This window comes from Nicotiana sylvestris, chromosome 2 (genome assembly GCF_000393655.2).
Source record: "Nicotiana sylvestris chromosome 2, ASM39365v2, whole genome shotgun sequence".
Lineage (NCBI taxonomy): Eukaryota > Viridiplantae > Streptophyta > Magnoliopsida > Solanales > Solanaceae > Nicotiana > Nicotiana sylvestris.
In genome coordinates this window covers 76,422,510-76,434,680 of record NC_091058.1, presented here as the reverse complement: position 1 = coordinate 76,434,680, position 12,171 = coordinate 76,422,510, and positions in this window count along the sequence as shown.

Here is a 12,171-nt window from a genome sequence, read left to right as displayed (position 1 = left end):
GGGGTGAGGGAGGTTTGGGGGTCACCTGATATGAATTTGGAACGAATCGGGGTAGGTTCATGTTTGGCTCGAATCTTCAAACGAAGATTCGAGGAGTTTCAGGAAGATTCGAAGCCAACGGGTACTGGATCTGTAATGAGGGTGGTCAGATGGCGTAGGGGTGTTAATTTTGTAGTCATCGGAACAAGTGAGGTCTCAGACGGACTCTTTGATTGAAGATTCGAGACATTGGGTATGGATTCGAGGGAAACTATTACCAGATCTGGAAAGAGGATGTCGTGGGGAAGCTATGGTGTATTTTGGGGTCGTTTGGACCACCGGAACCGCCGTGAGATGATTTCCGGTGGGCGGTGCACGGTGGCTAGAGGTGGCAGACATGTCTGGTCTCTGAAGATCAGAGACGAAGGTGGAAAGGGGGGGTATATGGCTTTGGGGGTGTGGGGTAAGGATTGGCCTTATATACGGAAGGGTTGTTTCGATCCTAGCCATTAGATCAATTAAGATCAATGGCCAAGATCAAGGGGGTTAAACTACACGGTGTCGTTTTGTTTAAACAGGCGGATTTGGGTCGGTCTTAGATGGGAGTGGGTCGGATCATGAAGGAAGGCCTGGGAGCCATTAGACCAAAAGCAATGAACGGTCCTGATCAAATACAACCATACGACGTCGTTTGGTTTAATGAAAGAACTAAACTGGACCGTTAGATCTATTTGATCAATAGTCCAGATGGAAAGTGTCAATACGGCGTCGTTTTCAATTATGCAGGGGCTGAACTGGATTGGACCGGGTCTTTTGAATGTTTGGGCCTGATTTTTGGTCTAAATTTTGGCCTAGATCCGATTTGCCTTATATTTTCAACTCTTTTCATTTTCTTCTTTTAATTAACAACTTAACAAAAATTCCAAAAATAAAAATGTAAAACCAAAATTAAACTACAAAATATTAACTCTCAACAACAATTATCACACAAGTTAAAACATTAAAAAAAATAAAATCACACGATGGCACACTTTAAATGCATATTTTTCTTCTTTTAAAAAAACCAAATTATGGTTTAATTAATTCCTAATCGCACAATCAAATCCTAAATATGCATGCAATATATATATATATATATATATATATATATATATCCTAAATATGCATGCAACATATATATATTTTTTTATTTTAATTAATTAAAACAGGATAAACATTCACAGACAAAAACACCAATAATTATCCAAAAATGCCACGTAAATCCTAAAAATTGCACACCAAGAGAATTTTGTTTTATTTTTGATTTCTTTTGGAGTAGTTTTCGTGAAGCAAAAATAACGTGCTCACAACCATGACCCCAAATATAATTACACAATATACTACGCAACTCGCATACTCGCATCACCATTTCCGATCACAGTAACTGCTCAAAACCAACCAAGTACTAGTATGAAACTCCATTTTCCATAAAGTCTCGTTCCAAAATCTTCGTACACTCCCGATATTATTCTCCCAAATCTACCGTAATCATATTCCATAGTACTCATTCTAGGTCCAATGACCTTATATCACCAAACACAGCTATTCCATCTATTCCGATGTAATCCTGCCCTTTTTGGCATAGAACATTATTTAAATCCAACTCTGTTAGAAGGCCATCTATATGTTCATGCGCCCAATTTTCTCAAATTGCCCTGATCTGGAAGTATCATAGCATGAATAGGAAGAAGACCATTAATCATATAATTGATCGGGGAATCACAATTTTCACGTAACTCATGTGCTAACAATAGCACCCACACGGAAAACTCACGTGCCAATTACATCAATACATATATATGCACGGACAACTCACGTGCTAACAATAAAATACGCATGAACAACTCACGTGCCAATAATATAATCTACATGGTATTCTCAGACCTCCAGTTCAAACATTTATATGGGAGCATTCAAACAGGTATACATTTTCATGATGGGTAAGATAAGACTTTCATGTTCCTGGACTGGTATAAGTGACATGCTAAAGTATAAGCATGTACCAAGTATGTTATCATAGCTCAAATTGAAAATTTTTCATCACTGAGGCATTTATCAAGTTCGTTCAGGGATTTTAACCCCTATGCATCCGCAAATATAACCAAAATAGCTCACGCAATGTTACAGATGAGAAACACAATAGCTTAAAGCTTAATTGTCAATTCTAAGCTTGTTATAGCCCAAACATTTTCATGAGCATGAATAGTTGCCCTGGTGCTCGCACACCTTGATTTACATGCGTGGTCCATACCTATATCCGGAAAGCCTTCTATGTGAAAATATGAGAAATGGAAATTTCAAGAGTTAAAATTTGATTATGGTTGACTTTGGTCAATATTTTGAGCAAACAGACCCGGATCCGCGTTCCGACGATCCCGGGAGGTCCGCAATAAAATATGGGACTTTGGAGTAGAAATGAATTCCGAGGTCCCAAGTCTTAGAAATCAATTTGTGAAAGAAATTATTTTACTGAATTATCTAAGAAATGAAGAAAAGAATTAATGTTTGAAACTATTATTATCGGGCCCGTATTTTGGTTCCGGAGCCCAATACAAACTTGTTATAGTATTTGAAAGATAACTGTGAAATTTGGTGAAAAATAGAGTTTATTTAACGTGAGTTGGACTTCCGATTGAAGAGTTATAAACTTTGAGAGTTCTTAATGAAAATGTTGAGTTTTAAGGTTTAATTCAAAATTTTACATGTTGTTTTGACGATGTGATCACACGAGTAGGTTCATATGATGTCTTTGAGCTAGTATGCACACTTGGTTTGGAGTTCCGAGGGCTCGGGTGAGTTTCGGGTAGGTTCCCGGATATCTTAGACTTAAAACATGGATGTTGCAGGTTCAGAGAAGTGCAAATCTCTGAACCTGCCAGTGCTGACCGCATTGGTTTTGGTGCTGTCCGCGGTGAGGGCTGTGCGACCGCACTCGATTTTGTGCGGTCTGAACAGATTCACTAGTCCGACTTTGGAAGCCTATATCTTTTGATCTAAAATGAATTTTGAGATGATTCAAACACGAAAGTTGTAGCCCTTCGTGTCTAGTTTTCATAAAGGTACATAAATCATAATTTGGATATATGTAGGGAAAGTTACGTCCAAAATACTAAATCATGTCACTGTAGTCCACAGGGAGAGCTGTGCGGCTGCACTCGATTTTGTGCGGTCCGCACGGGGGGTCTGAGAGGGGTATATTAAAACAGGATTTTCAGTTATTTTTCATTTTTAAAAACCCCAAAAACATAAGAGGCGATTTTTCAAAGAATCTTTCTTCTCCTAAACATTGGTAAGTGATTTCTAACTCGTTTCCTTCAATCATTAACATCTTTTCACATGATTTCAACTCAAAATCAATGATTTTCATGGGGGAAATTGGGTGTTTTGGGTAGGACCTAGGTTTTTCAAAAATTGGGGATTTGGACCTCGATTTGAGGTCCGATTTCAAAACAAATTATATATTTGGGTTCGTGGGGGAATGGGTAATCGGGTTTTGGTTCGAACCTCAGGTTTTGACCATGTGGGCCTGGGGGCGATTTTTGACTTTTTGGGTAAAACTTTGAAAAACTTATTTTCATGCATTGGAGTTGATTCATTTAGCTTTTATTGATGTAATTAAGTAACTTGTGGCTAGATACGAGCAAATTGGTGGTGGAATCAAGAAGTAAAGCGATAGTAAAAACTTGAATTTTGCTCGTGGCTTTGAGGTAAGTGTTTGGTCTAACCTTAGCTTGAGGGATTAGGAGTTGTGTCTTATTTGCTAAGTGTTAATTATGGAGTACGACGTATAGGCATGGTGACGAGTATCTATACGTCAGTGTCAAGCATGCCCGTGAGTCTTGTATTGTAATTTTTATGACTCCGTTGTAAATTATTGCACTTCACATGTTATTGAAATATTATTGTTCCCTCGCCGGGATGTTATTGAAATATTATTGTTCCCTCGCCGGGATGTTATTGAAATATTATTGTTCCCTTGCCGGTATATGGTTATATTGCTCTTGTTCCCTTGCCGGGATTCTTTGTAATTGTTGTTGATTTGTAAATGGGAGCGGGTGGCACACCTGCTACGAGATAAATGAAATGGGAGCGGGTGACACGCCTTCCAGGAGATAAATGAAATGGGAGTGGGTGGCATGCCTACCACGAGATAAATGAAATGGGAGCGGGTGACACGCCTGCCACAAGATAAACAAAATGGGAGTGGGTGGCATGCCTGCCATGAGATAAATGAAATGGGAGTGGGTGGCACACCTACCACGAGATAAATGAAATGGGAGAGGGTGGCAAGCCTGCTACGAGATATATGAAATGGGAGCGGGTGGCACGCCTGCAACAAGATGTGAAATGAAAGTGAATTCTGCCTTTGTTTCCCTTATCCTTGTTAGTAGTTGGATTTTGGTTCCTTTATAATTCTCTTGATATTCTATTTTTACCTGTTATTCCCCGAAGCATGCTTTCCCCCTCCCATCTTTACTTGTTTATTTCTGCTTTACTTTCCGCTGTATATTATATAACTGCATAGGTTTATTTGGTAGTCTGGTCCTAGCCTCGTCACTACTTCGCTGAGGTTAGGCTAGGCACTTACCAGCACATGGGGTCGGTTGTGCTAATACTACACTTTGCACTATGTGTAGATCCCGGAGCAGCTCTTGGACCGTAGCTTAGAGGCTACCTTCAGTCCACGCGGAGATTCACGGTAGACCTGCAGACATCCGCAGGCTCTAGCGTCTCCTCTATCCTTTATTTTCTGTTTCATCTCTTTGCTTCAGAAACAATGTGTATTTTATTTCCAGGCCTTGTATTTAGCAGTCTTAGACCATCTGTGGTACTATGACACCAGTTCTGGGTGATTAAGGTTTAAGATGTTGTAATAGACGCATGTTCAGATATTTTATTGCTTTCTTCCGCTTATTCTAAATTTTTGCTATTTACACGTTATTGTTTTATATAATGTTAAAGAAAATAAAAATTGGTAAAAAGGGTAATTTGTCTAATAATTGGCTTGCCTAGATCACATTAGTAGGCTCCATCATGACTCCCGAGGGTGAAAAATTCAGGCCATGACAGATACATAATGGAATAATGGGACAAAAATACTTGTCATTTTGAAGGCCTTTGCCAAGTACGATATCTTAAATCTTGAAGGGTGATTACCATGAATGGCTCCGTAAAGGGCTGGTTTTAGCTGAATGTCTCAAAATTGGAAGCATTTAAATAGTTTTTAGACCTGCACTCGGTTATTGTTCTTAAGTGTTCTTTACCAAATTGATATAGTTTATACAATATTTACTCTATCTATCTAATAAATTGCTCATCAAAGTCAACCATGTTGGCATGATTTTGCTCTTCGGGGATTTTCTACCGGATTGATAGAGTTTATGCTATACTTATTCTACATATTTATTAAGCTGTTCATCGAATTCTACTCAATTGGTATAATTTTTCTGTGTTATGTTAATAAAGTGGTCTTCGAATTTGCAACTTTAATTTCGACTAAACCACCCCAAATTTGCTCCAAATGATCTCAAATTTAAAATAAATCTTCCAAATACCAACATAAATAATTTTCAATCACCAATTTAGTCAAATAATATTATTAAAAAAAGACTCACTTTATGTTGGTACTAAAATTAAAAGCAGTAATGGAGGTTCTCTAATGGTGCTCGAAGCTTCTCAAACAAAGACAAAAGAGTGAGTTTGAGACTTTGCTAAACTTATTATCTGAAGAAGTAATGGATTCTTTTTATTGGGCTCAACTTATGATATTATGCTGAAGCATTCAACCTTGTTGTGTTGGGCCTACTGGAACAAGACAGGAACAAGCTTATTCTAGAAGAGTATAGAAACAAATCTAGTCAGATATACACTGTAAATAATTATTTATTTATGTATTTATCGCAATAGTCTGTTAGGAGTTAGCTAATAAAATAGTGACATGTATATGAGTTATTATACAAAGATTTTGTTCTTTCTTGTATAAAGAGACAAGCTGTACAATACATTATTAATTTAATCAATACACAAAGAAAATTTTCCCAATATTTTTTTATTTCCACTTGGTATCAGAGTAGGTTTAAATATGCTTCTTCACAACATAGATTAATCTTTTATTTTCATCATTTTCTACTCTTATCTTCTCATTAAATGGGTATTGTTAATCAGTTCACTTATCCCCATGTTGTAACATCATCCATTACAATAATTATGCTCCTACCATTTCTATTGGATCTGGGTTAGTGGATTCTGCACATTCATATTATTTGTATCCTCTGATTATCCAGGCATGACTTTGGTCTACACATTATTTAATGGCAAAGGCTGTAGGGATTGGAGAGCAATTGTCATAGCCCTCCCTGCAAAGAACAAGCTAGATAGTTCACTAGCTTGTCATGTTGCTGACTCTAGACTGCAAAGGAACTGGGCCAGATGTAATGACATGGTCCTCTCATGGCTACTGAATTCTCTGTCCAAGGAGATAGTTGAAAGTGTTTTGTACTCTCAAAGTGCGAAGGACCTTTGGAGTAATTTGGAAGATAGATTTGGTCAAACTAATGGAGCCAAATTGTTTCAGCCCCTACTGTTCATTCAGGAGATTTTGCCTCATTCATTGTAGCTAACTATGCAACTAATACCAGAAAAATAAATGATAATAGGGGACAAAAGGGTAGGTTTGATGCTAAGAAAGGGTGTGTTACCTGTGCTTACTGCAAGAAGGTTGGACATAGCATAGAACAGTGCTATATGATCCATGGTTTTCTGCTGATTTCAGGTTCACAAAACAGAAGAGGTATCAGGGAGATATACATGCAAATAGTGCTTTTAATACAACTAAAGAAGCTGAACAGGAGTGATCAAATGCGGAAGGTGCCCAGACACTTACCAAGAAAAATGTAACAGAATTACTCCAACTCCTTCAACAAAGTAAAAATGGGCCAACAAGGATCTAGTACCGTTGATGCTTCTGCAAATCTCAGTTGTACTGGTATAACAAATTTTTTTAATACTTATGCTTGTTTCATTAATATTAATAGTGATTCATAGATTCTAGATAGTGGAGCCACTCAGCATATGACTTTTGACAAACAATCTTTCATCTAATTTAAACCCTTGCCAAAACCTGTTATGGTAAATTTACCTAATTTTCAAAGGGTTAGAGTTACTCATTCAGGTTCCAATTTACTTTTGCGTAACTTGGTCTTTCATAAAGTTTTGTATACCTTATCCTTAAGATACAATCTATTGTTTGTGCACAAATTATGCAGACGCCTCAAGCAATATATTATTTTCATCCCTTCTTCTTATTTTCTACTACATGTACCTTTCAATGAAGGGTCCTATGGGGATTGATAAAGAGTATGGAGGACTCTACATTCTGAAATCAAGATAGACAACAACAATTTTCCGTAATTTGTCCAAGTACATAAGTAGTTTTGTTTCCAAAAGGAAGTCTACTTCCATTCCAGTTTTAGGATCTTGCTTCACTTTTTTTGATTCCAATGTAAAAGAGAAGCTATGGCACTATAGACTAGTCTATATCCCATTGAGTAATATGAAGAATATTTTATCTATTTTTGCTTCTTCATCTTCAAAAAATTCTTGTGTGATTTGTACAATGGCAAGACAGTCTAAACTCCTTTTCCCTTCAAGTTCTATCTCTACTAAAGCAGTGTGTGATTTAATTCATGTAGATACTGAGGGACCATATAGTTTTTCAACATATGATGGATACAAATACTTTCTAACCATTGTTGATGATTTTAGCAGAACCACTTAGACTTATTTGTAGTTGTAGTAGTTCATATTAGTCGGAGTCCGTTGATTAGCAATATGTAACAAGTGTGTCAGGTTCCTTATCTGGTTCTTTGACAGTAAGTTTGTTAGATCATCAAAACATAAAGCTAAGATATTGGAAACCCATCAATTTTCCCCCTTTTGATGATGACAAACTTAAAAATTCATAACCCAAATTTAGAGCATAATTAACCAGATGAAGCAATAGGAACGTCACAAGTTCCCCTTGACATTATGCTTTCCCCTTAATCAGATCCCTGTTTCAATTATACTTCCCCCTTTTGGCATCATAAAAAAAGACACAAGCAAGCAATCATCATAAAGAAGTCTAGATACAAGTCATATATGGAAATCATGGATATCCTCACAGCACGGGGTAGAAGAACCTTATTCACCAGCTCGAATAATAACTAATAAACAGGGAACAAGGCTTTCTTGTGAACCTGTTCCCCTTTCTGGTTTGCATCATCCTTCAGAATAGCATTTCTGAAATTTGACCCGCACACATCCTTCATAGAAGACATTCCAACTGTAGGGACTTTAAGAATATCCCCAAGCAGAGCAACATCAAACACAATATCCACCCCATTAACTAAAGTACAAATACAGTCATACGCCCCGCAATATTACGTCAATATTACGTCCTGCTGTATTAAGTTACGACAGTGTTGTACCCTGCAGTATTTTACATTGAATTTGTCGTAAGGTAATTGACATCAGTCTAAGGAAAAGATTATATGAGGATTATAAGGATTATGCTATTTCACAAGAGATTAGTAAATTCATGAAGGTGAAAGGGGGAGCAAGTCAAAGAAAATAAATTTCGTTGAAATTTGATATTTTGGGATAAAATACGGCCCGAGCATTAATACCCGGTATTTATGGACTAGTGCCATAAAAGATATTACATGACCATGCTAGTAACGTGTACAAGGTATGTTGAAAGAGAGTAGTATTTAAGTAATTGGAGGGAACTTTTGAATTGTGCGGGTAATTGGTTAATTACCGGGTAGCGGCATATTACCTAATTAAATTAATTAGAAATTTTGGATAAGTATTAAGGTGAGAACGTGACAGCAAGCCACATATTGTGCAAATGACTCTTAGTCATATTAGCCCAGGTGGCCATTTAAAGTGAGGTATATAAAACAATGTGGATATTACGTGTAAGATTTTTAAGATTGGCTTAATTGGACTCAAAAAAATCAGCAAAACTTGAAGTTGCTTCATGTAAGTCATGTAACCTTTTCCTAAATTAAAACATTTCAAAAGAAAGGATCTAGTAAGCTTTCAATCCAGTGAGCTTTCGAAAATTTGTAGCTTCTTTCAACAAAAGCTTTCAATGCAGTAAGCTTTCAACGAAAGTGTTATATCACTCAATCCAGTAAGCTTTCAACAAATATCTTATGAAGATTTGTAGCTCCTTAGCAACGAAAGTTTTTGCTGTTCTAAAGGAATACGGTGTAACCCATCTCAACAATATCGCACGAATTTTTTCCTACTCCAGGTATGTTAAGGCTATCCCTTCCTTCTTTTGGCATGACCCATACGATATGAACGGAACGTGCAAATGCACAAATTCCATGAATGACTCTATTCATAGAAGTATTAGAGACATATGTATTCTTGAATTTTCGTGTGTTATAATATCTTATCATCTGTTCATGGGTCTCAGAAAAATACGAAAGTTGAAAAGAGTTTACTTTATGATATTACTCAGAGGCAAGATGGTATTATGACATTCCGAATGATTTTATTGACGTACTTTTTATGCATTGCATTCATGTGCATTGACCCATGAGCAGATGGCGTTATATACGCGTATATATGTAAATATATGTATATGGGATATGGGAAAAGGTTATGGCGTTATATACGCACCACCACCTGATCAGCTAGTATATGATGATAATGTTGCCCACAATGGCTGAAATATGATTCAAACAGCGTTATATACACATATATGGGTATGTATTCAAATGGCGTTATATACACATATACATGTATGTCAAACGGCATTATATATGCGTATATATGTATGTATATATATGTATATGGGATATGGGAAAGGTTATGGCGTTATATACGCACCACCACCTGATCAGCTGGTATACGATGATGATTTTGCCCACAGTGGCCGATATGATATGATGGGATGCCCTCAGAGGCTGATGATGTTATGAAACATGTACATATGCACGACATGACATTCATACACATATGCATGACGCTAAAAGTAATTTATGATTTACAAAGTTATTCAGACTTGCAAGATGAGTCATGTACTCTATATTTCTTCCATGTCTCTTATGTACTTATTTATATTCCTTACATACTCGGTACATTATTCGTACTGACGTCCCTTTTGCCTGGGGACGCTGCGTTTCATGCCCGCAGGTCCCGATAGACAGGCCGAGAGCCCTCCAAGTAGGCTATCAGCTCAGCGGAAGATGTTGGTGCGCTCCATTTGCTTCAGAGTTGCTTGTTTAGTTAGTATGGTTTAGACGTGTATTGTTTGGTATGACGGGAATCTATCCCGACCATTATGACATTTATGTATTCTTAGAGGCTTGTAGACATATGTCGTGTATGTGAAAGATTGTACGGCCTTGTCGGCCTATGTTTTGAGTTTATAAATGATTATATTGACCTATTGGGCCCATATGTCACGTGTATCTAATGATGTAATAAGAAAGATACATTACGTTGGTACTCGGTCGAGTAAGGTACCGGGTTGCCCGTCGCAGCCCATCGGTTTGGGTCGTGACAGAAGTGGTATCATAGCAGTTCTATCCTAGGGAGTCTACAAGTTGTGTCTAGTATAGTCTTGTTTATGGGTGTGTCGTGCACCACACTTATAAGCAAGAGGCTACAGGGCATTTAGGAATGTTACTCTTTCTTCTTACTCTAGATCGTGTGGTAGAGCTCATTTATAAGAAGTCAAATTTTGAAATTCTATATTATTCGTAATAAGACTATACCTACATTCGAAAAGATGGTTGGAAAGAGGGATAGTTGTGGAAGAGCTCAGTTAGAGGAATTCGATTTTTGTATGATGCCTATGATAAGTAAATATGAGGTCTTTTAGCAGATCACAGGTATATTGAAAGGTGTAAGCTTTCTGATAAAAAGCCTTAAGGCAAGAATGCCTATCCATCTTTATGGTGAAGGATAATAAGAGATTAAGAAGATAAGTACAAGTTTTAGCAAGTAAAAGAAGCAAGATGAAGAAAGGTATGAGGCGCCCAGTTAACAAAGGTTAACAATGTTTATAATTCAGGCAGAGGAACATAAGTTTTTTTTGAGTTATATTCAAATGTAACAGAGGTATATACAATTGGCCGCACCCATTCCAGATATGCCCTATGGGGGTTAATAGGAAATAGTATAAGAAGATGTAATGGATGAATTGTTTGTGTCAGTTGACATTTTCGAATGATATGGCAAATTTGCTAATAGATCTCCTTGTGAGACACCCAGATGGTACACTTTAAAATAGCGCAACCAGATATGAGTACTACAAAGACATGTACTATAAGCCTTGAAGGGATAAATATTACCTTAGTACGGCTCACGTCCCTAGTAAAGCGAGGACATTAAGCAACTTGAAGAGCCATTGGATAGAGCAAAGGGAAGCTAAGAGCAAAAGAATGCCTTATTCAAGTTTTCAGAACAAAGTGATCGGCATAAATGTTAGCAGGGAATAAGAAAAGAGTTAATAAAGCATTATGAGTAAGATATGATATATGGATGACAACGGATTATCAAAAGATGACAATATTACAAAATCTATAGTCAAATGAAGGAAGAAACAAGAAGTGATAGTCCTTAGGACAACAAAAGAGCATAGGGCATATAATCATGTCCTCATTTCAAGAAATAAATTCGCAACTCTAGCGCGATTACCAAGAGGAAAAGTTAGACCCCATAGTAATAGAACTAGTATGGATTGGTGAACAAGATAAAGTAAACAAGAATTAGGGACTGAGTGACTGGTGATAGTCGCCATTATAAGAACTTCAAATTTTGTTCCGAAAATAATAGAATGGACGACAAAAGAAGATTCATGAGAAATTTAGAGAATGATCATTCAGGAAGACGCTTCCCCTATAGTAAGTAATGTGAGCAAAGTTCAGCTTAAGGGACTGTATGTGCCAGTTACACTAAATCTCACCCTTGTGAGTAAGGGATTTTGCTATCCTTGGTATGGAAGGATTATCGCAAGGCGGGTAAGAGTCATTGATAATGTGAAATGATGCCAAAGTTGAAAAGGTGAAACATCTAAAGGCAGGTCATCGTAGCTCCAACTCTTAGTACTCCCCTAAAGGGGGGAATTTGGAATGATAAAAGGAATAATGC